This window comes from Cervus elaphus, chromosome 31, assembly GCF_910594005.1.
Source record: "Cervus elaphus chromosome 31, mCerEla1.1, whole genome shotgun sequence".
Lineage (NCBI taxonomy): Eukaryota > Metazoa > Chordata > Mammalia > Artiodactyla > Cervidae > Cervus > Cervus elaphus.
In genome coordinates, this window is record NC_057845.1 from 45,482,879 (window position 1) to 45,507,048 (window position 24,170).

The 24,170-nt window shown below is 39.1% G+C and overlaps 1 protein-coding gene and 1 non-coding gene across 2 annotated transcripts in view; both read left to right on the forward strand.

The window, feature by feature from the left end:
- The window catches only part of ZPLD1 (zona pellucida like domain containing 1), a 405,680-nt gene that overhangs the window by 190,531 nt on the left and 190,979 nt on the right, over positions 1–24,170 (forward strand). The window lies entirely within an intron of this gene.
- Positions 8,570–8,693, forward strand: LOC122687618. Its single transcript, XR_006339189.1, has one exon. It is a non-coding gene; the product is annotated as a small nucleolar RNA SNORA61 (small nucleolar RNA).

The window sequence follows — 24,170 nt, forward strand, 5'->3', positions numbered from 1 at the left end:
ATGCGATTTGCATTGGCAAAAAAAAAAAAAATAGACACTGAAATCAATGGAACAGAGTTGAGATCCCAGAAATAAACCCATACAAATACGGGCAATTAATTTATAACAGAGGAGCAAAGCGCATACAATAGGGAAATGATAGTCTCTTCAATAAATAGTGTTGAGGAAATCTAGACAGCCATATGCCAAAGAATGAAACTAAAGCACTCTCTCACACCAGGCACAAAAATCAACTCAAAATTTATTAAAAACTTGAAATAATAAAATTCCTAGAAGGAAACATAGGCAGTATGCTTTCTGACATTTTATCAATATCTTTCTCGTTGTCTTCTCAGTCGAGGGAAACAAAAGGGAAAATAAACAAATGAGACTACATGAAACTAAAAAACACTTCTGCACAGAGGAACCTATCAACAAAATGAAAAGTCAGCCTACTGAGTGGGGGAGTGTATTTACAAATGGTATATTTGGTAAAGGTTAATATCCAAAATATGTGAATAACTCACGTAACTCAATAACAAAAATGACAATTTGATTAAAAAAAAAACTGGCAGGGGGTTTGAATACAAGTGAACAACAGACACATGAAAAGATGATCAATATCACTAAAATTAGGAAAATTCAAATAAAAACCATAGTAAGATATCATCTTATGCCTGTTAGAATGGCTACTAATAAAATAGCAAGAAATTGCAAGTATTGGAGAGGGTATAGACAAGGAAACCCTCATACACTGTTGGGAATGTAAATGTGACTTGGTACCGCAAGTATGGTACACAGTAAGGAGATTCCTCCCCGAATTAAGAAGAGAACTATCACATGATTCAGCTATTTCACTTCTGGGTCTTACCTGAAGAATATGAAAACACTAGTTTGAAAAGATATACGCATCCCTAAGATTATTGCAGCAATATTTACAATAGCCAAGATATGAAAACAACCTAAGTGTGTATCAGTGGATGAGTGGATAAAGAAGATATATGTTATAACCAGTGTTACCTCAATTAAAAAAATGTCTCTGAAGTAAAAAAGCTGAAGAGATTTAGGGAAAGAGGAGTGTGTAGTCTCAGAAACAAAAGTCTGAAGGACAACACAAAGAAAACTAGCAGATGTTGCCTGGAGTATAGTTTCTTGATCTGTTGAAAAAATATTTATAATTGAGTCATGAGGATGAATATGACTAATAATAATCAGACTCATTCAAGAAAGAGCTGATGGAGAGACGTGGAAAGGCTAAAAAAAATAATTTTGTGTCATTGAAGCATATTCAAATGTCTTGGGATAACTTGGAATTTTAAAGCTTTTCTGAAAATAGAGTTTTAAATATGATATTTGTCTCTTTCACATTCTCAGGACTGACATATCTTACAAGCTACTTTCTACCTTTAAATTACTCCAATTTATCTTCCATACACTTTGAAAACATTTTAAAAATAAATTTTAGTAGAAAATAGTTTATTTTATTTTCTGACGTGTGGAGAAATTTATGACTCATTGCCTTTATATATGAGGACTTCCTAAAGCTAAACTCTACTTTGGGGGAAAGCAATTGCCTAAGAAAATGGTTAAAATTTTAGGCCAGTTTTGATCAGCAATTTATGCTTGAGTTATGCTGCCTAGTGATAGAAAACCAAGAGTAAGTTTTCTTAAAATACCAGCTATGATTTCAGAAAACTGTCAGGCTCATCATGGTTTTATTATGGGAAAGAATCCTAATTGCAACAGAAATAAAAAATAGACAGGAGCCATATGGAACTTTACCCATTTGCTGCCAAGAAATTGTCTTCCGTTTTAAAAGTCAAAAACATCGAAGATGTATAGAGGAAAATAATTCTTTTATGTATGCAATGATGCATTTGACTGAATGGCATTGATTAGAAAGATGGAATGAGATGTTTGTTTTTAAGAAATTATTTAATGTGCTGGTTGTGAATTGAATTATCCCAAATGAATTTCCTGATCACAGAATTTTCATTTATTTTCAGTTAGCTTTAGATTTCCATTCATAAGCACACTTTAAACTAGCCCTTTACTTGTTAACTTCTACAAGATTGTGTGTATGAGTGTGGGGTGGAAGAGGAGTTTTTGTTTACACTGGAGAAAAGAGGGTGATTTTATACTTTTTAAGATGTATAAAGCATATATGAAATTAAGATGAAATAACTCGGCCCAGGTAACTTATGTTGGTTTGAAATCACAGTGTAAAACTGAACATTAGAATCAAGTGAATTTGAATCTTACTAAATTGCATATGCCAATTCCTGACGTGGAAACTATAGATTGAGGAACAAGGTGGTCATAGTTCCATGTGAGATGGTGGTGTTCATCGTGTACTAGACCTAAAAGAAGGGAATCTCTGGGCAGGAAGGCTGAGCTTTATCTCTGAGGAGGGTACATCTTTTTATGCTAGAAAATGGAGGCTGAAGAAGAAGCCATGGAAACAAAACAAAACAAAACAAAACAAAAAACGAAGAAGAAGAAGAAGAAGTCATGGAGCAAATGCACAGTTTTTTTCAGAAAACAGACCTAAGTAGCTATAGTCTGACTTAGTTCATATACCTGTTTGTTGTACGTGGTTGATGTGTTTTTATTTGTGTTGAGGTGTCATATGCCTGTAGAAAAGTCCACTTGTCATAATCACAAGTAAGTTTGGAGGCTACTGTATGAAAGGAGCATGGGTCTGTGGAGAAGTTAGAGAAAGTCTCGGTGAAGGGAAATGTTTGCCTGCTTTTAAGAAATAGAACTGAATGACTTATAAATGCATTGTAGAGAAAAAAGAAGCAGCTTTACTTATATATGGTGGCCTATGCATTTTGCTTGAAAGCTTAAATTGTGGTTGCAGCCATCCCTGCTGCTCTGGTCCTTTTTTAGTAAATACTTTATTCAGCTGCATCTGATCTTAGTTGCAGCAGACACCATCTCCGATCTTTGTTGTGGCATGTGCAAGCTTTAGTTGTGGTATGGGAACACTTAGGTATGGTAGGTGGGCTCTAGTTCCCTAACCAGGGATGGAACCTGGCCCCTCTGCACTGGGAGGGCAGACTCTTAGACACTGGACAATCAGGGAAGTCCCTTCTGATGTCACTCTGACTTTCAAAGGGTTTGGGGAATTTATCACACTCATTTTGATGGCATTTTTCTTCTCTATAGTGAGTGGTTCTTGTTTTTCTTCCTTTCATCAAACAGATTAAGGACACACCCACTCATCTATCTCTTCATTCTTTCCTTAGAGCCTAATAAAGGGCCTTGTTCTTTGTTTCTTATAAAGGCCCTTGTGCAAAACTCTTTTATTTAGGCATTCCTGAAGGCTCAGATGATAAAGAATCTGCCTGTGATGCAGGAGACTGGGTTTGATCCCTGGGTAGGGAAGATCCCCTTGAGAAGCAAATGGTTACCCAGTCCAGAACTCTTGTCTGGAGAATTCCACGGACAGAGGAGCCTGGTGGCCACAATCCACAGGATCGCAAAGAGTCCGATGTGACTGAATGACTCATGCTTCAGTTTCTCATGACTTCTCAGAGATAGTTAGTCTCATGATACCTTGAGCAATGGGCTTCCCTGGTGCTTCAGACAATAAAGAATCTTCCTGGAATGTGGGAGACCTAGGTTCGATTCCTGAGTCTGGATGCTCCCCTAGAGAAGGAAATGGCTACCTACTTCAGTATTCTTGCCTGGAGAATCCCCTGGACAGAGGAGCCTGGTGGGGTATAGTTTATGGGGTCGCAAGGAGTTGGACATGACTGAGTGACTAACACATACACACCCCTTGAACAATGCTGTTTAATTCAGTATCCTCGACCATCTCTGGAGAAGGAACTGGCAACCCACTCCAGTATTCTTCCCTGGAGAATCCCAGGGACTGGGGAGCCTGGTGGGCTGCCGTCTATGGGGTTGCACAGAATCGGACACAACTGAAGCGACTTAGCAGCAGCAGCAGCAACAGACCATGTCTTGTAGCAAGAGTTGCAGACGATCCCGCATGGTATGGAATACATGTATGGTCTCTTACCTTAGGATGAGTTCCCTGCCCATCCGGTGAGAGCTTCTAGGAGTGAATATGGGGTCGATTAGCTCTCTTTGGTGCCCTAGGGAAGATCTTCTACTCCACCCATGGAAGAAAGAAATGCTAAAAATGCTTGAGGGATAGGTTTGCTGAACTGACTGTTCCCAAGTCTCCTTTTCTCTCTGTTTTCCAGTTAGCGGTTCTATAAGAACAAATGTGTATGTTTGTGTGAGTGACTCACACATCCTAATATAAAACTTTATAGAAATGAATTTCAGTGTTTTTTTTTTTAACACAAGACTGCATCAAAGAAAGAGAAACACTCTTGAGCTATTGACAGGCTTTCACCACTTATTATGTGAGAAAGGAAATGTCAGTAACTTAAAAGTAGTTTTAAGATCAATGTGTTTGAGCTTTTCTAATTTTAAAATTCTTTACAAAGTCTTGTCAAAAAGGTTATGTAATGGCAACAGGGAGGCTGGAACTTCTCGGAGCAATGGGAACTTTCTTTGTTTCCTCTGAGAGCAAAAGATATAGAAGTGGAGCCTTATTCTGGGGAGACCACCCCCCCCCCACCACCCTAGCACGGGTATGTGTCTGTTAGTTATGTGCAGTTATTGCTTTTTAGGAGCTACTGCTCTGACTTACAGGAAAAAAAAGACTGGGTTACAGCCGTGTATTTGCAAGAGCCACAGTGAAATAATTGGTGAGGCAAAGGTGGTAAATAAACCAATTGGTGGGGTAGTTCAGGCCTAAATAGGCTTTCTACTGAGGTGACCTGAAGTTGCCCTAATTCTTCCTTTGTTCCAGCTGTATAGATTGGCTTAGAAATGCGGTAGAAGGTTGACATGTCAGACTGTGACTGTATTCTGTCCCTGGAATAACCAAGGATGTTTTAGAAAATCAATCTGCTCTCTCCAGGAGGGCTCCACTGAAGTACAGGACCATAGTCTTTTGGGGAACGTTCCTGTGAAGATGGACATGGTTTCATTTTGGTTTCATTAGCTCTTGCTGCAGAGAAGATGATGGATAAACTTAGTTACTTGCGGCTTCTCTTGTTAAGGGTTTTATCCATTTCTTTTCAATGTAGAGGAATATGGGAGCCTAAATGTGATTGCTGAGATTTGTCATTTTCAGCAGCTCAGGGATCTCCCTGAAATAAACTATAGGCATCTGCTTTCAACACTCATGTCTATAAAACCACAAGTGAGAGGGAAATGTGTGAACTTTCAAACCCCAGACATCGCTGCATTTAAAAAGAATTGTTGCTATGACTGTCGAAATATTTTCCTCCTAAGTCTCTGTTTATGCTTTGTGTGTGTATGTGTGTTTGCTCTGGTGTATTTCACCTATTCAAGAATTCTGAATTCAAGAATTTTGCATGTGATTAATGTAAAATGAAAAACTTAGCCAAATATCCTAACATACACATTGTTTATAGAAATTAAAATATACATACTCCCATTTTTATGAAAATTTTTTACCTTAAAGCAATTTTAAGAAAACTCCATCTTTTTGTCTGCTTTGTTGTTCCAAGTCTGCCTTATAAAAATTATGACTTTTTCAAAAAGATGTGACACTCTTAAAACAAAATGAGATAAAGTAAAATTCGGAAGTACCCAAAGTTTCTTTTCATTTTATTAAGCAGTGACTGTAGTGAAAGTTTCCCTGGAATGCGTCTGAAGGGAGCAGTTCTATAGGAAGCCAGTGATGTCTCTTAACCTTCTTTGGCCTTTGTTTCCTTTCTTACAGATCTGGAGCCATGGGAACTATCTCTATGGTCCCTTCCCTGTCAGCCCCTTCAGCCCCAAACACTGTATTTCACTTTCTCTGCTATGCACACAACTCTAGCCGACATTCCTTTGGGAAGGACACTTGCAGTGTGTAGCTGTTTTCAAATAGTATTCAAGAGAGAGAAAACTGTGAGGTGGCAGATCTAGCATTTTCAAACTTTAAAGCTCAACTGAGAAGAAAAGAATTCATCCAGGGAAGTATATAAGCTCCATTTGACTAAATCTGCGCGCTTTCCACACACTTCCATTAGGGAAGGGGCGGAAGCATCTCTGATGGTCGCGGTTGACAGTCTTGATTGAACAATATTTTGACTTGCGCTTCAGAGTTCCCTCATCATCTCCATCTATGTCGATGGGTAGCTCTTGAAGTACAGCAGCTGTGCCATCTGTTTCAAATATTATTTCAGCCCTCACTGTTTTGGGATAAATTTCATAAAGTGTATTGCATACACACACATTTAATTGAACAAACGAGAAGCCCTTCCAGTCTAAAAAAGCTTCCTAAATGACAAGAAGTGTCCAATTTCCATTCAAATGGTTACTCCGGGGCTTTAAAATGTGTGAATTCATCTAACAGAGGCTGGTGGTGTATTTTGAGGCAGATGGCTTGATTCTGTGAAGAAAAAAATTAACCGGATTTTACTATCAATCTTATTTTTTTTTGGCAAAAGACTGACATAATAAAGATGTGTATTACTGAGAATGCTTTTTAATAATGATTCTACCTTATGTTTTCCCCCAAGAATATGGTTAACTGACTAGGAAAATCTATTTAGAGATTTTATGTTTATCTATAATGATCAGCTTAGGAAAAAAAAAAAAAAAGAAGCCTACTAACAAAACTGCTGAAATACAAAAGGAACATAATGCTCTACAACTTTCTAAAGGAGTCCAAGAGGAAAGGAATGCTCAAGTTAATCTGCTTGTTCTCTTGCTAAATAGTTGTGGAATCAGTAAGTTGACTACTTTGAAGGAAGACGAAGGGATTTCATTTCCTGTGGGAATATCTTGTTTTTTTCATTTATTTTTATTAGTTGGAGGCTAATTACTTTACAGTATTGTAGTGGTTTTTGTCATACATTGACATGAATCAGACATGGATTTACATGTGTTCCCCATCCCGATCCCCCCTCCCACCTCCCTCCCCATCCCATCCCTCTGGGTCTTCCCAGTGCACCAGCCCCGAGCACTTGTCTCATGCATCCCACCTGGGCTGGTGATCTGTTTCACTATAGATAGTATACTTGTTTCAATGCTGTTCTCTCAGAACATCCTACCCTCGCCTTCTCCCACAGAGTCCAAAAGTCTGTTCTGTACATCTGTGTCTCTTTTTCTGTTTTGCATATAGGGTTATTGTTACCATCTTTCTAAATTCCATATATATGTGTTAGTATGCTGTATTGGTCTTTATCTTTCTGGCTTACTTCACTCTGTATAAGGGGCTCCAGTTTCATCCATCTCATTAGGACTGATTCAAATGAATTCTTTTTAATGGCTGAGTAATATTCCATGGTGTTTATGTACCACAGCTTCCTTATCCATTCATCTGCTGATGGGCATCTAGGTTGCTTCCATGTCCTGGCTATTATAAACAGTGCTGCGATGAACATTGGGGTGCACGTGTCTCTTTCAGATCTGGTTTCCTCAGTGTGTATGTCCAGAAGTGGGATTGCTGGGTCATATGGCAGTTCTATTTCCAGTTTTTTAAGAAATCTCCACACTGTTCTCCATAGTGGCTGTACTAGTTTGCATTCCCACCAACAGTGTAAGAGGGTTCCCTTTTCTCCACAGCCTCTCCAGCATTTATTGCTTGTAGACTTTTGGATAGCAGCCATTCTGACTGGTGTGTAATGGTACCTCATTGTGGTTTTGATTTGCATTTCTCTGATAATGAGTGATGTTGAGCATCTTTTCATGTGTTTGTTAGCCATCTGTATGTCTTCTTTGGAGAAATGTCTGTTTAGTTCTCTGGCCCATGTTTTGATTGGGTCATTTATTTTTCTGGAATTGAGCTGCAGGAATTGCTTGTATATTTTTGAGATTAATCCTTTGTCTGTTGCCTTGTTTGCTATTATTTTCTCCCATTCTGAGGGCTGTCTTTTCACCTTGCTTATAGTTTCCTTTGTTGTGCAAAAGCTTTTAAGTTTCATTAGGTCCCATTTGTTTAGTTTTGCTTTTATTTCCAATATTCTGGGAGGTGGGTCATAGAGGATCCTGCTGTGATTTATGTTGGAGAGTGTTTTGCTTATATTCTCCTCTAGGAGTTTTATAGTTTCTGGTCTTACATTTAGATCTTTAATCCATTTTGAGTTTATTTTTGTGTATGGTGTTAGAAAGTGTTCTAGTTTCATTCTTCTACAAGTGGTTGACCAGTTTTCCCAGCACCACTTGTTAAAGAGGTTGTCTTTTTTCCATTGTATATCCTTGCCTCCTTTTTTGAAGATAAGGTGTCCATAGGTACATGGATTTATCTCTGGTCTTTCTATTCTGTTCCATTGATCTATATTTCTGTCTTTGTGCCAGTACCATACTGTCTTGATGACTGTGGCTTCGTAGTAGAGCCTGAAGTCAGGCAGGTTGATTCCTCCAGTTCCATTCTTCTGAATATCTTTAGAGGATATCTTCAGTAGGTGTTTCAGATGTCATGTCCAAGGCACTTGGTATATTTAATATCAGAAGTTTTAGAGATGAGTCATTGAAATTATCATGTGTACTCTCAAATTTAGACTCATGTCAGCACATGTCAAAATTATGTCAAAAGTTCTGTGTTCTAACCCTCCAGTTCCCTTTCCCGTTGGATCTAAACCCTGGTCTTGGTGGTCGTAAAAGGGGGAATAGTAGTACTGAAACTGCTTGTAGTGTGTGCTGCATTGCATGTGGGATAGTTTCAGACAAGGTTGAAAAAAAAAAAAAAGTTCTGTGTTCTAAAGGTCGTTTCAAGTCTTGCTTGCTTTATGAACATTATAATTTCCCCCTACCAAATCTAGTTGGCTTTTCTTCCATTAGTAGTTTGCAGAATTGACTGAGTTCTTGGTTAGTTCCTGATTGATTTTAACTAATCACGTGTCTCCTCCCTCTTAGAAATGATTGGTCAGCAGCCTTGGCCTAAGCCAATCAACCCTTTGCTTCCTTTGGTATCAATTATTAGCTTAGGGCTAAGCATATGACTTAAGTTGTCCCAATCAGTCTGAAAGAAAAAGTATTTCTTTGATAACTTGGAAAAGGTGCTTTCTTCCTTCTGGTAGACATGGATAGAAAAGCATATAGCCATTATTGCTACTGACAACTTCTTGGAACCATAAAGAAAGCCGACCTTAGGATGAAGTGAACAGTACAGATAGTAGCATGAAATGTAGGAAGAGCTTTGATAACATGTGAGGCTTTGAGTCCGTTGCTCTAAAGTCTACTGTGCCTCTGGACTCCCCTGGTGTTAGCCAAAGCTCATGGTTAGAACCGTTTTTATTCTTCACGCCCATTGGAGTGAGTCTTTTTTTAAGTGTAAAGGTTTTGTGTTTTCTTTTTCAATTGTGTGTAACATAGGCAAAATTATGTCAACGAAATGTTATTTTAAGGAATTGCACATGTTGTGAATCCTTCCACAGCCAATCACATTAGCTCCTCCAAACTTTGAGTCATAATCCTCAACAGATCTTTAGAAAATGACTTGCTTAATCTACCATTGCCATGTCTGTCCACAATTCTTTTAGCTGGGTTTCTTTGGTCTCTACTTGGATATGGAACTACTTAAAACATTCCCCCTCCTACCCCTGTAATCTTTAAGATCTAATTTCTTCAAGCAGTGTATACTTTAGATGCATATTTAGGGTCAGAGTAGACAGATATGTCTGGTTCTCAATTGCAGACACATAAGTTGAAATCAAATTCACTCCTAAGCTATCATATCTTAGAATAGTACAGATCATTGGGATGTGCCAGTTTGTAAGATAAAATTTCTGACTAGTAGGTATGTCATAGTATTAGCTGCTCTGTCTGTGGTTCTTTACCACAGATCTAACACATACTTCTGTGAGTAAAGAGAACCACATATCTATGCTATGAGGTGTTTCCATTGATGTGGATCTTCAAAAAAGCCTCCCTGCTCAGACTTAACTCATGTAAGGCTTTTTGATACTTGCAGCTAAAAGCATCCCAGCAGACACACCCAAGGATGTGGCTCAGTCATGTGTCAGGAGATTGTTTCCCAGTCATAGGTGGTGGATCTTATTTCCTTACTCTGATCATACTGTGTTGTTTTTGATGTGAAGTCCATTAACTGGAGGCAAATAATACTATGAAAATTTATTTATTTAATGTGGGTTTAGGAGTTACTATGTAGTAGACCCTTAAACTACCACATAATCTTTGAAGGTGGTTATTTCCTCACTAATCTGGTGGTTCTCAAATAGTCCCCCAAAGACCTGACTTCTGGTTTCATCCCAAACATGCTTAGAAACTGTTACTGCTTTCCTCGCAGTAAGAAGAAAATCTGAACAAACCGGAAATCAATAACTCTTCTTAGATCCATAGAGAATTGAGGTGACAGGGCAAATTGCCACCTAGAAAACTGGAGAGACAAGTGAATACAGAGAATCACAGCTCACCAGGAGCACAAGCCTGCTGAAGCCAATTATGGCAGGAACATTTACACAGTAATTGAGAAACTTCTAGAGGCTGATTGTGGACAAGTTTGAAAGTTAAAAACTCCTGGGGACCCAGTCTTAGGGGGAACCCTCACCCTTCCATGACATTTACCTGTAGGTACCCCACCAAGTTCTCACAGTGAAGATCAGAGAAAAACCCCTTTGTGTTTTGGGTAGAGCGAAAGTCACAGTTTAGAAATGTGCCCAGAGTGTCCTCCAAAGCAAAGGCTTACCCCCCCAGGAAAATAGCTTTTTCAGAGTGTCATCTAACATGGAATGGGGCAGTTAGATAGAGAGCTGAGTACCCCTCCCCCTCAACCCATAGCCTTTCTGTCTCACATAAGAGTAGCAAAAAGATTAAGAAACACTTCTGAAAGTCACAGTTTGGGGGGTCAGGCTCATTAAAAATGGAGTGTTAGTCATAAGGTATAGAATGCTTCCTTCCCAGAACCTTAGCACCAAATCAATGGGGGTCCTGTATAGTAACAGTAAATTATAACCGACAGAACTGAAAGACACTGACTCTTTCTGAAGAGGAGATTCTAGGGAAACTCAAAAGAAGACAGGGGAGAAAAAGTAAGTTCACTAGAAGAACCCTCTGACACTTATAGGCAGCCATAGCGGACGTTATGCACAGCCTGACTCCTAGTCAGATAAGCCTAAAACCTCACACTAAAGGCCCCAGTTCCCATTACCCAATACATCATGTTTGGCTTTCAATAAAAAATTACAAGGCATGCCGAAAGGCACAAAACAGATCATCCTCTTTCCCGCAAGTAAAACAGACCAAAGAGTTAAAACAAGCATCAGAACCAGACTCAGAAATTTGGAATTGAATTGCAGTCCCAGGAGGAGCAGCATCTGTTTCCCATGTTAGAACTGCGGATTTTTGGATCCTCCCCTAAATGTGTTGGATCAGAAACTCTGGGTTGAGGACCCCAGCAGCCTGTTCTTATAATCAGCCCTCCAGGGGACAGTGCTTTGAAGACCACTGCAGGAAGCATATCAAGCAGATGTGGAATTTGTAAACTCTTGTGTTTCTTTAGATTCTCAGAAATAGAATAGGAAAATTTTTGCTATGCTAATAGCAAGGTGATTCAAAACATAAAGAATCCACTAAAGACATTGCTTATAACTTTGACTTTCAGTTTTGCCAAGTGACGTTGTTGCTAATGAATTGTTTTGGATGACTGTATGCAGTTTAGAGTTCCCCCAGCTGTGTGTTTTTGTGATACTTACTACCTGACCTGGGAGCCTAACTGCCAGTGGACAGCCAGGCAGAGGGAGTTTAAATCTGGATAAGGGGCACAGGATCTTGGGGGAATTTTCAGGGCAGGATTATCACACCCTGAGGCCTCAGAAGCTTTAGGTAAAAAATAACTATGGTTGGTTTTTTTATGAAGTGGGTTTAGGAAAAAGGAGAGGGTGTTAATGTGTGTCCTTCTAAAGGAGGATTATGCTTTTATCTAGCTTTTGGCTAATTCAGTGCTCAGCTGCCCTCAGGCATGATCAGAGTTCTGCAGTCCCTTGAGAGTCAGTTGTTAAGCCTAATGTTCATTACTTTGAACTTCCCTGAGACTCTGATGTCAAAGGTCTGCTTTTAGGTCTTTGATCACGGTTTTTCGTCTTAGGTCACCTCTTACGTGGTCATATATTGCTGCATTCCTGCTCACATACTGGGAGTCTGTCTCTTCTTGGTGCCTGCTGCTAAATGATGATAAATGTTTTCTGTCTAGCCCAAAAAAGAGGATCATAACTTGCTATTGTTATAGAGGCCTCCTATTTTAACACTGGAGAAAAGTAAAGCCTACAGAGGTATGGTAATGTTACTCCATTCATTCATGTGTTCAAAAATACCTATTGAGCACCTACTATGTGCCAGGCACTGTTTAATAATAATGACAAAAACCGGACTAGAATAAAGACATCATAATTCCTATGCCTTACAAATAGCTGAAAAAGAAAAGAAGTGAAAAGAAAAGAAGTGAAAAGCAAGGAGCAAAGGAAAGATATATCCACCTGAATGCAGAGTTCCAAAGGATGGCAAGGACAGAGAGGAAAGCCTACCTCAGTGATCACTGCAAAGAAATGGAGGAAAACAACAGAATGGGAAAGACTAGAGATCTCTTCAAGAAAATTAGAGATACCAAGGGGACATTTCATACAAAGATGGGCACAATAAAGGACAGAAATGGTATGGACCTAACAGAAGCAGAAGATATTAAGAAAAGGTGGCAAGAATACACAGAAGAACTATGCAAAAAAGATCTTAATACCCAGATAACCATGATGGTGTGATCACTCACCTAGAGCCAGACATCCTGGAGTGCAAAGTCGAGTGGGCCTTAGGAAGCATCACGTGAACAAAGCTAGTGGTGGTGATGAAATTCCAGCTGAGCTATTTCAAATCCTAAAAGATAATGCTGTTAAAGTGCTGCACTCAATATGTCAGCAAATTTGGAAAACTCAGCAGTGGCCACAGGACTGGAAAAGGTCAGTTTTCATTTCAGTCCAACTCTCACATCCACACATGATTACTGGAAAAACCATAGCTTGACTAGATGGACCTTTGTTGGCAAAGTAATGTCTCTGCTTTTTAATATGCTGTCTAGGTTGGTCATAACTTTTCTTCCAAGGAGCAAGCCTCTTTTAATTTCATGGCTGCAGTCACCATCTGCAGTGATTTTGCAGTCCCCCAAAAATAAAGTCTGCCTTTGTTTCCACTGTTTCCCCATCTACTTGTCATGAAGTGATGGGACCAGATGTCACGATCTTAGTTTTCTGAATGTTGAGTTTTAAGCCAACTTTTTCACTGTCCTCTTTCACTTTCATCAACAGACTCTTTAGTTCTTCTTCACTTTCTGCCATAAAGGTGATATCATCTGCATATCTGAGGTTATTGATATTTCTCCTGGCAATCTTGATTCCAGCTTGTGCTTCATTCAGCCCAGCATGTCTCATGATGTACTCTGCATATAAGTTAAATAAGCAGGGTGACTGTGTGCAGGTCAAAAAGCACCAGTTAAAACCATACATGGAACAAGAAACTGGTTTGAAATTGGTAAAGGAGTACATCAAGGCTGTATGTTGTCACCCTGCTTATTCAAGTTATGTGTGGTAGAACATGTGAAATGCCAGCCTGGATGAAGCACAAGCTGGAGTCAAGATTGCTAGCAGAAATATCAGTAATCTCAGATATGCAGATGGCACCACCCTTATGCGTATAAGCAAAGAGGAACTAAAGAGCCTCTTGATGAAAGTGAAAAAGGAGAGTGAAAATGCTGGCTTAAAACTCAACATTCAAAAAAACAGATCATGACATCCAGTGCCATCATTTCATGGTAAATAGATGGGAAAACAATGGAAGCAGTGACAGACTATTTTCTTGGGCTCCAAAATCACTGCAGATGGTGACTGCATGAAATTAGAAGACGCTTGCTCCTTGGAAGAAGAGCTATGGCAAATCTAGACAACATATTAAAAAGCAGAGATGTTACTTTGCCAACAAAGGTCCATATAGTCAAAGATATGGTTTTTCCAGTTGTCATGTATGGACGTGAGACTTGGACCATAAAGAAAGCTGAGCAGCAAAGAATTGATGCTTTTGAACTGTGGTGTTGGAGAAGACTCTTGAGAGTCCTTTGGACTGCAAAGGGATCAAACCAGTCAATCCTAAAGGGAATCAGTCCTGAATATTCATTGGAAGGACTAATGCTGAAGCTGAAGCGCCAATACTTGGGCCACCTGATGTGAAGAACTGACTCATTTGAAAAGACCCTGATGCTGGGAAAGATTGAAGGCAGGAGGAGAAGGGGACGACAGAGGATGAGGTGGTTGGATGTCATCACTGACTCAGTGGACATGAGTTTGAACAAGCTCTGGGAGGTGGTGAAGGGCAGGAAAGCTTAGCATGCTGTAGTCCATGGGGTTGCAAAGAGTTGGACATGACTGAATGACTGAACAACAACAACGATTAAAATAATATCTTGGGAGAGATTTGACGGACACTGTATTTTAAAACTAGGACAGACCACTCAGCAAAGGTAAAAGTATGAGAGAGAATTTATAGAACCTGAAAACCCCTACATGATTGTTGAAATAAATGTGACAGTACAACTGATGATGCAGAAGGCAATAGTTTCATTTCCCCAAACCACCTTCATATTTATGGACTAGAAAAGTCTCTCTGGGGCAAATATTTATTCTGGAAAGTGCCACTTGAATAGACAGAATTAACTTATTGCCCAAGTGAAAAAGGACAATACAAGGTTCTTTGGCTTAAAAAAATGTTGCTGTTAATCTGACTTTGGATTGCTGCATTGATTACTGGAGAGGAGATAGGAATTTTTCCTAAAGAAGAAAAAATTACCTAAGAGGAAAGCTCAACTCTTTCCCTTTTGAGGCTCAATCTTGTTAACACAACTCTGACATACCAGGTCTTTGAAAAGTCCAGTGACATAAATGTCTCCAATGTCCCCCTGAAGGAACATGCTGTGGGAGAAGGTAGAATTGAACAGGTGAGCAAAGTGAAAGATCAAAGTGGAAGATTGACTTGGGGAGACTTGGCTATGGGATATAATTCAGTGAAGACCAGAAATATATATAAACCCAACCATTCTGGCAATTTGGTTATGGAAGCAAGTAATCATTAAACTTGAATGTGAGCTGACTTATATTCTTGGAATTTAAGTCTAGTGCATCAGTGAAACTTGTGCAGGGAACTGTCCCTCTGCAGGCATAACTGCAGGGATGGACAAGGTGAAAGAACAGTTTTCAAAAGTGTTTTTGTGGGTCAGTGACAGAAGAAATAGTATTAGCAGACTCACCACACTTAAGTTTTCTCTGTCTGCTGATTGTCAAAAGAACTAAGACCTTGGACTGCAGCAAACTCTAGATTCTCATGAAATTTAGGGAGAAGGGCTACTTCAAGAAAGAGTTAGAGAAATGCCAGCTAAAGAGCAATTGAAAAGAAAAAAGTAACTAAATTCATACTCCTCAATGCTGAAGTAAGTCACACAAATTACCTAAAAATCTCAATTAAAAAGAAAAATAAACTTGAATAGTAGAATAGAAATGGTTGAATGCCAAATCAGTCCCATGCATGATCAACCCAAGAAGTTTTCTCACAATGTTGCACAGAAAGAGATTAAAAAAATGAGGAATAAACTTGGAAGAAAGGATGTCTTTTAAAGAAAGGATGTTTTAAAAAGACAGAAAATGAGCAGTGTTGGCAAGAATGTGGAAAAGCTGGTATCCTTGCACATTGCTGATGGGAATGTTAAATGGTGGAGCTGCTGTGAAAAATGGTATGGCAATTCCTAAAAAAAAAAAAAGTAAACATACAATTACCTTCTGATCTAGAGATTCCATTTCTGGGTATATATTCAAAAGCATTGAAAGCAAAAACTTGAACAGATAGTTGTATATTCATGTTCATGGCAATATTAGTTACAAATAACACAGTATACACAGTCCACACATCCACAGATGGATAAATGAAATGTGGCATATATATAGAGAGTATTATTAAGTCTTAAAAAGTAAGGAAATTCTGACATAATATGCAAAGTGGATGAACTTGAGGATATCATATTAAGTGAAATAAGCCAGTTACAGATAGATAAATACTGCATGATTCCACTTATATTATGTGCCCATAGTAGTCAAATGCATAGAGATGAAAAGTAGAATGGTGCTTTCCAGGGGCTAGGGGTATGGGATAGTGGGGAATTAGTGTTAAATGGGTACAAAGTTTTAGCTAGGGAAGGAAAAAAATCTAGAGATGGATGGTGGTGATGGCTGAAGGAAGGAGAGAGACTCTGCAGAGGGCTGAAGAATGTGGGCCTGTGTCTGATTCCTGATGTCACCACTGGTTAGCTATGTGCCTGAGGGCAAGTTACTTAAGTCACTCTGTACTATCTCTTAGTTTCCTTATCTGTAAGATATGGATAATAATAGTAACTGCCTCATGGAATTGTTTGAGGATTTTATTATTAATGAGAATAGTATATAGAAATAATATGTCTATGGTCTAATTTGGCTTCCCTTATAGCTCAGTTGGTAAAGAATCTGCCTGCAATGCAGGAGACCTGGGTTCGATTCCTGGGTTGGGAAGATTCCCTGGAGAAGGAAATGGTTGCCTGGAGAATCCCATGGTCTAATTTGGAAACATGTATTAAAATTTAAAATGTATTTACTCTTTGATACTGTTCATGGGGTTCTCAAGGAAAGAATACTGAAGTGGCTTGCCATTTCCTTCTCCAGTGAACCATGTTTTGTCAGAACTCTCCACCATGACCCATCCATCTTGAGTGGCTCTACACAGCATGGCTCACAGTTTCATCTGAGTTAAACAAGGCTATGGTCTATGTGATCAGATTGGTTGGTTTTCTGTGATTGTGGTTTTCAGTCTGTCTGCTCTCTGATGGAGAAGGATAAGAGGCTTATGGAAGCTTCCTGATGGGAGAGGCTGACTGAGGGGGAAACTGGGCCTTATTCTGATGGGAGGGACCATGCTCAGTAAATCTTTAATCCAATTTTCTGTTGGAGGGTGGGGCTGTGTTCCCTCCCTGTTATTTGATCTGAGGCCAAACTATTGTGGAGGTAATGAAGGTAATGGCGGCCTCCTTCAGAAGGTCCCATTCACACACTGCTACACTCGGTGCCCCCCACCCTGCAGCAGGCCACCGCTGACCCACACCTTCGCCAGAGACTCCTGGACACTCAGGGGCAGGTCCGGGTCGGTCTCTTGTGGGGTCACTGCTCCTTTCTCCTGGGTCCTGGTGTACAAGGTTCTGTTTATGCCTTCCCAGAGTCTGTTTCCCCAGTCCTGTGTGAGTTCTCGTGGCTCTATGTTGGGTTAATGGCAACCTCCAAGAGGGCTTATGCCATACCCAGGTCTGCTGCACCCAGAGCCTCTGCCCCCGCAGCAGGCCACTGCTGACCCATACCGCCTCAGGAGACACCCAAACACAGTTCTGTCGCAGTCTCTGTGGGGTCTTTGGGTCCTGGTGCACACAAATTATGTTTGAGCAAAGAGTTGTACACGACTGAGTGACTGAGCTGAACTGAACTCTTTGATAAGGAATTCCACTTTCCTGCAGAGTCAATGTTCAATAAAAACTGGGTGGCTAGTTAAAAAAAAAGGACATAGAGTACAGAACAACAATAAAACAAAACAAAAAACCCCCAGCACCTTGGAGAATGAGTGGAGCTGTGGAGAAAGACTGGTTAAAGAGGCCTTCTGATCGCCAGCTACAAGAGGCTCAAAAAAAGACAGGGCCGTAACTCCTGCGGTGGACGCAGTCCATGTGTCCCTGCACACTTGGCGCCACCAGAGTCTCCACAAGCCAAGTAGCTGCACCAGTTTCACGCTCAGCTCTCACTGGGGCAGAGATGCCACAGGCAAAAAGATTCTTACGGCTATGCGTGCAGGGTCACTTCAGTCGTGTCTGACTCTTTGCGACCCTGTGGACTGTGGCCTGCCAGGCTTCTCTGTCAGGGAGGGGGCTTCTCCAGGCAAGAATCCTGGACTGTATTGGCCAATACTGACTGCCATACCCTTCTAGAGCACTATACTTCCTGCTGCCCTAGCCGCCAACTCCCCTGGGTACCTGGTGCTTCCGGAACCCCTGCGACCCAAGCAGCTGCCCCACCTCCACACCTGGCCCTCACAGGGGCAAACCCAAGTCCTCCAGGGCAGCCTCAGGAGCAAACCCCAGTGGACGACCTGCCTGTAGATGTGGAAATAAAACCACAATTGAAACCCAGGGGCAGTGTGACTAAGGAAGAAGACCCAAAACCTTCCCACCAGCTGTGCAAGATGCAGATTAAATCCACAGGCTCAACTAGGCAGACTTTGTGTCTGTGGAATATATAAAGGGTCATTGAGAGCTCCCACAAAAGAAAACGCATTAGTTCTGATAGCTGTGGTCATTGGAGGCAAGAACACCCAGGAGCAGGACCAGGTTAGAATCTGAGCTGCCCCCACAGCAGGTCCAGAGATCAGCGCAGTGTTGGAGGGCATCCCGGGGAGGTGAGGGAGACTGTGACTCCCAGCGAGGGTGAGGACCCTGACAGCAGTGACTCAAGAAAAACATTTTTTATTCTTATGTTAGACTGGTTGGATTTTTTTTTTCCCTCCACCTCTGTTGTAATTGTTGATTTTATTGGCACTATGAAATCTAAGCTTTTTATTGTTGTTATAAACCTCTGTCTCTACATTGAGCTTTTGTAGTTCTGTGGAATTTTCCTTTTTTCTTCTCTTTTCTCACTTTAAATTTTTTAAACCTATTATTATATTTTCTACATTTATTCCTTTGTTTGCTTTTCCTACTGTTCTTTTCCCCTTGCAGTTAATCTTTAACATACATAAATCTTCTTTATTTACCTCTATTTAATTTTGCATATCTATTCTTTCTTTCTTTTCTTTCTCTCCCTTTCTCTCAACTTATTTGTTAGTCTTATTTTCATTGCTTTATTCCCCAGTTGGGGAATTTAGTTGGTGCTTTAGTTAGTTTTGTTCTGGTAGATATAATTTTTGATTCCCTTTGTTTGTTGTGTCAATCTATTGTATTTTATTTTTGTTGGACTGTTTTGATTTTACTTATGGGTGTACATGTATAGTGTATATTCAGTCACACTTTTTATTGTTGTTATAAACCTCTGCCACTACACTGGGCTTTTGCAGTTCTGTGGAGTTTTCCTAATTTTCTTTTTTCTTTCTTCTTCCATTTTTTATAATTATAATTTTTAATTTTTCTAAACATATTATATTTTTCTACATTTATTCCTTTGTTTGCCCTTCCTACTGTTCTTTTCCGCTTGTGGTTAATCTTTAATGCATATAAATCTTCATCTACATCTATTTAACTTTGCATATCTATTATTTCTTTCTTTCCTTTCCTCTCAACATATTTGTTAGTTTTATCTAGACAACAAACAAAACAAATATACAAACCCATCAGCAGCAGACAGGATTACCACCTCACTCAGCCTTGCCCATTAGAGGAAAAACAAACAAGCAAAGAAACAAAAACTCAGCACAACTCTCACCCTATAGGAAGCTTATACAAACCACTGGACCAAGCTTAGCAGGGCAGAAACCAAAAGGAAGAAAGAGTTCAATCTTCTTCAAGGAAAGAATTCAACTTTCCTTGAAGCCTGGGAAGAGGAGACCTCAAACACAATAAGTTAAAAAAAAATAATGAAAAGGCGGAGAAATACTGCACAAATGAAGGAACAAACTAGAAACACGGAAGTCCAAATAAATGAGGAGGAAACAAGCAAACTACCCGAAAAGGGTTCAGAATAAAGACAGTGAAAATGATCAAAAACCTTGAAAACACAATGGAGGAAATGCAAGAATCAATTAATAAAGACCTAGAAGAGTTAAAGAATAAGCATACAGAGACAAACAACACAATTACGGAAATCAAAAATACTCTAGAAGGAATCTATAGCAGAATATCTGAAGCAGAAGAATGCATCAGTGAGCTAGAAGGTAAAATGATAGAAACAATTTCTGAAGAGCAGAAAAAGAATGAAAAGAACTGAGGATAGTCTCAGAGACCTCTGGGACAATATCGAATGCACCAACATTCGAATTATAGGGGTCTCAGAAGAAGAAGAGAAACAGAAAGGATATGAGAAAAGTTTTGAAGAGATTATGGTTGAAAGTTTCCCTAACATGGAAAAGGTAATGGTCAATCAAGTCCATGAGACACAAAGAGTCCCATCCAGGATAAACCCAAGGAGAAACATGCCAAGACATATACTAATCCAACTAACAAAAACTAAGCACAAAGAAAAAAATTAAAAGCAGCAAGGGAGAAGCAGCAAGTAACATACCAGGGAAACCCCATATGCTTAACAGCTGCTCTTTTAGCAGAAACTCTTCAGGCCAGAAGGGAATGGCAGGATACAGTTAAAGTACTGAAAGGGAGAAATCTACAGCCAAGATTTCTGTACCCAGCAAGGATCTCATTCAAAATTGATGGAGAAATAAAAGGCTTTTCAGATGAGCAAAAGTTAAGAGAATTCAGTACCACCAAACCAGCTTTACAACAAATGTTAAAGGGATGTATATAGTCAAGAAATACAACAGAAGAAAAAAGATCTACAAAATCAACTCCAAGCAACTAAGAAAATGGCAATAGGAACATATATATTAATTACTTTCAATGTAAATGGATTAAATGCTCCAACCAAAAGACACAGACTGGCTGGATGGATACAAAAACAAGACCCATACGTACGCTATCTACAAGAAACCCACTTCAGACCTCAAGACACATATAGACTGAAAGTGAGAGGATGGAAAAATATATTCCATGCAAATGGAAAGAAAAAGAAAGGTGGAGTAGCAATCCTCATATCAGACAAAATAGACCTTCAAATAAAGAATATTACAAGAGATAAGGAAGTACACTTCATAGTGATCAAGGGAACTGTCCAAAAGGAAGACATAACAATTGTAAATATGCACCCAACATAGGAGCATGTCAATACGTAAGACAAACACTAACAGACATAAAAGGAGAAATTGACAGTTACACAATAATGCTAGGAGGTTTTAACACCTCACACAAATGGACAGATCATCAAAACAGAAAATTAAAAAAAAAACAAAACACAAGTCTTAAATGATACATTAGATGAGATAAATCTCATTGGTATCTTCAGGACATTCCATCCAAATGCAGAAGAATACACCTTCTTCTCAAGTGCACATGGAGCATTTTCCAGGATAGAAAATGTTATGTCACATATTGGGTCACATCCTGAATTATAAATCAAACCTCAGTAAATTTAAGAAAATTGAAATTGTATCAAGCATCTTCTCCGACCACAATGCTATGAGACTAGACATCAATTATAAGAGAAAAATTGTAAGAAACACAAACACATGGTGATTAAACAACACGTTTCTAAATAACCAACAAGTTACTGAAGAAACCAAAAGGGAAATCAGAAAATTTCTAGAAACAAATGACAATGAAAACACAATTCAAAACCTATGGGATGCAGCAAAGGCAGCTCTAAGAGGGAAGTTTATAGCAATAGAATCCTACCCAAGAAACAAGAAAAACATCGAATAGACAACCTAACTTTACACTTTTAAAACAACTTCTTTTCCAAAGAACAAAAAACCCCAAAATTAGTACAAGGAAAGAAATCATAAAGATCCAAGCAGAAATAAATGAAAAAGAAATGAAACAGACAATGCAGAAATACAAAGGGTTATAAGTGACTATTATGAACAACCAAATGGCAATAAAATGGATAACCTGGAAGAAATGGACAGATTCTTAGAAAAGTTCAATCTTCCAAGACTGAACCAGGAAGAAATAGAAATTATGAACAACCCAATTACAAGCATTGAAATTGAAGCTGTGATAAAAAAAATCTCCCTAAAAACAAAAGCCCGTGACTAGATGACTTCAAAGGAGAATTCTATCAAACATTTAGAGAGGAGCTAATGCCTATCCTTCTAAAACTCTTTCAAAAAATTGCAGAGGAAGGAACACTCCCAAACTCATCCTACGAGGCCACCATCACCCTGATACCAAAACCAGACAAAGACAACACCAAAAAAGAAAACTACATGCCAATATCACTGATATGCATAGATGCAAAAATCCTCAACAAAATTTTATCCAGCAAAACAGAATTCAGCAACACATCCAAAAGCTCATACACCATGATCAAGTTGGGTTTATTCCAGGAATGCAAGGATTTTTCAATATACACAAATCAGTCAATGTGATATACCATATTAACAAATTGAAAGATAAAAACCACATGATCATCTCAATAGATGCAGAAAAAGCCTTTGACAAAATTCACCACCCATTTATGATTAAAATTCTTCCAAAAATGTGCATAGAAGGAACCTACCTCAACATAGTGAAGGCCATATATTATAAGCTTACTGCAAACATTATTCTCAATGGTGAAAAATTGAAAGCATTCTCCCTAAGATCAGGAACAAGACAAGGGTGTCCACTTTCACCACTATTATTTAACACAGTTCTGGAAATCTAGCTACAGAAATCAGAGAAGAAAAAGAAATAAAAGGAATGCAGATCAGAAAAGAAGTAGTAAAGCACTCACTGTTTGCACATGACATGATACTGTACATAGAAAACCGTAAAGATAGTGTCAGAAAATTACTAGAGTTAATCAGCAAATTTAGCAAAGTTGCAGAATACAAATTCAATACACAGAAATCACTTGCATTTCTATATACTATCAATGAAAATCAGAGATTAAGGAATCAATTCCATTCACCATTGCATCAAAAATAATTTAATATCTAGGAATAAATCAACCTAAAGAGACAAAAGAACTGTACACAGAAAATTGTAAGACAGTAATGAAAGAAATGAAAGATGGCAAACAGATGGAGAAATATTCCATGTTCCTGGGTAGGAAGAATCAATATTGTGGAAAACTATACTACCTAACACAATCTACAGATTCAGTGTGATCCCTATCAAATTCAGTTTAGTTCAGTCACTCAGCCGTGTCGGACTCTTTGCCCCATCGATTGCAGCACACCAGGCTTCCCTGTCCATCACGAACTCCCAGAGCTTACTCAAACTCATGTCCATCGAGTTGGTGATGCCATCCAATCATCTCATCCTCTGTCATCCCCTTCTCCTCCTCCTTTCAATCTTTCCCAGCATCAGGGTCTTTTCCAGTGAGTCAGTTCTTCACATGACGTGACCAAAATATTGGAGCTTCAGCTTCAGCATCAGTCCTTCCCATGAATATTCAGGACTCATGTCCTTTAGGATTGACTGGTTTGGTCTCCTTGCAGTCCAAGGGACTCTCAAGAGTCTTCTCCAACACCACAGTTTGAAAGCATCAATTCTTTGGCATTCAGCTTTCTTTAGAGTCTGACTCTCACATCCATTTATGACTACTGGAAAAACCATATATTTGACTATATGGACCTTTGTTGATAAAGTCTCTGCTTTTTACTATGCTGTCTAGGTTGGTCATAGATTTTCTTCCAAGGAGCAAGTGTCTTTTAATTTCATGGCTCCAGTCGCCATCTGCAGTGATTTTGGAGCCCCCAAAATAAACTTATTAAATTACCAATGGCTCTTTTCACAGAACTAGAACAAAAATTTTCACAATTTATATGGAAACACAAAAGACCCTGAGTAGCCAAAGCAGTCTTTAGAAAGAAGAATGGAACTGGTGGAATCAACCTTCCTGACTTCAGATTATACTACAAAGCTACAGTCATCAAGACAGTATGGTACTGGCACAAAAACCAAAATATAGACCAATGGAACAAGATTAATAAATCATTAATGCCAGAAATAAATCCATACACCTATGTGTACCTTATTTTTGACAAAGGAGGCAAGAATATTCCATGGGGCAAAGAGAGCCTCTTCAATAAGTGCTGCTGGGAAAACTGGACAGCCACAAGTAAAAGAATGAAATTAAAACACTTCCTAACACCATACACAAAGATAAACTCAAAATGGATTAAAGACCTAAATGTAGGACCAGAAACTATAAAACACTTAGAGGAAAACATGGGCAGAACACTCGATGACATAAATCAAAGCAAGATACTCTATGACCCATCTCTTAGAGTAATGGAAATAAATGCAAAAGTAAAGAAGTGGGACCTAATTAAACTTAAATGCTTTTCCACAGTAAAGGAAACTATAAGCAAGGTGAAAAGACAGCCTTCAGAATGGGAGAAAATAA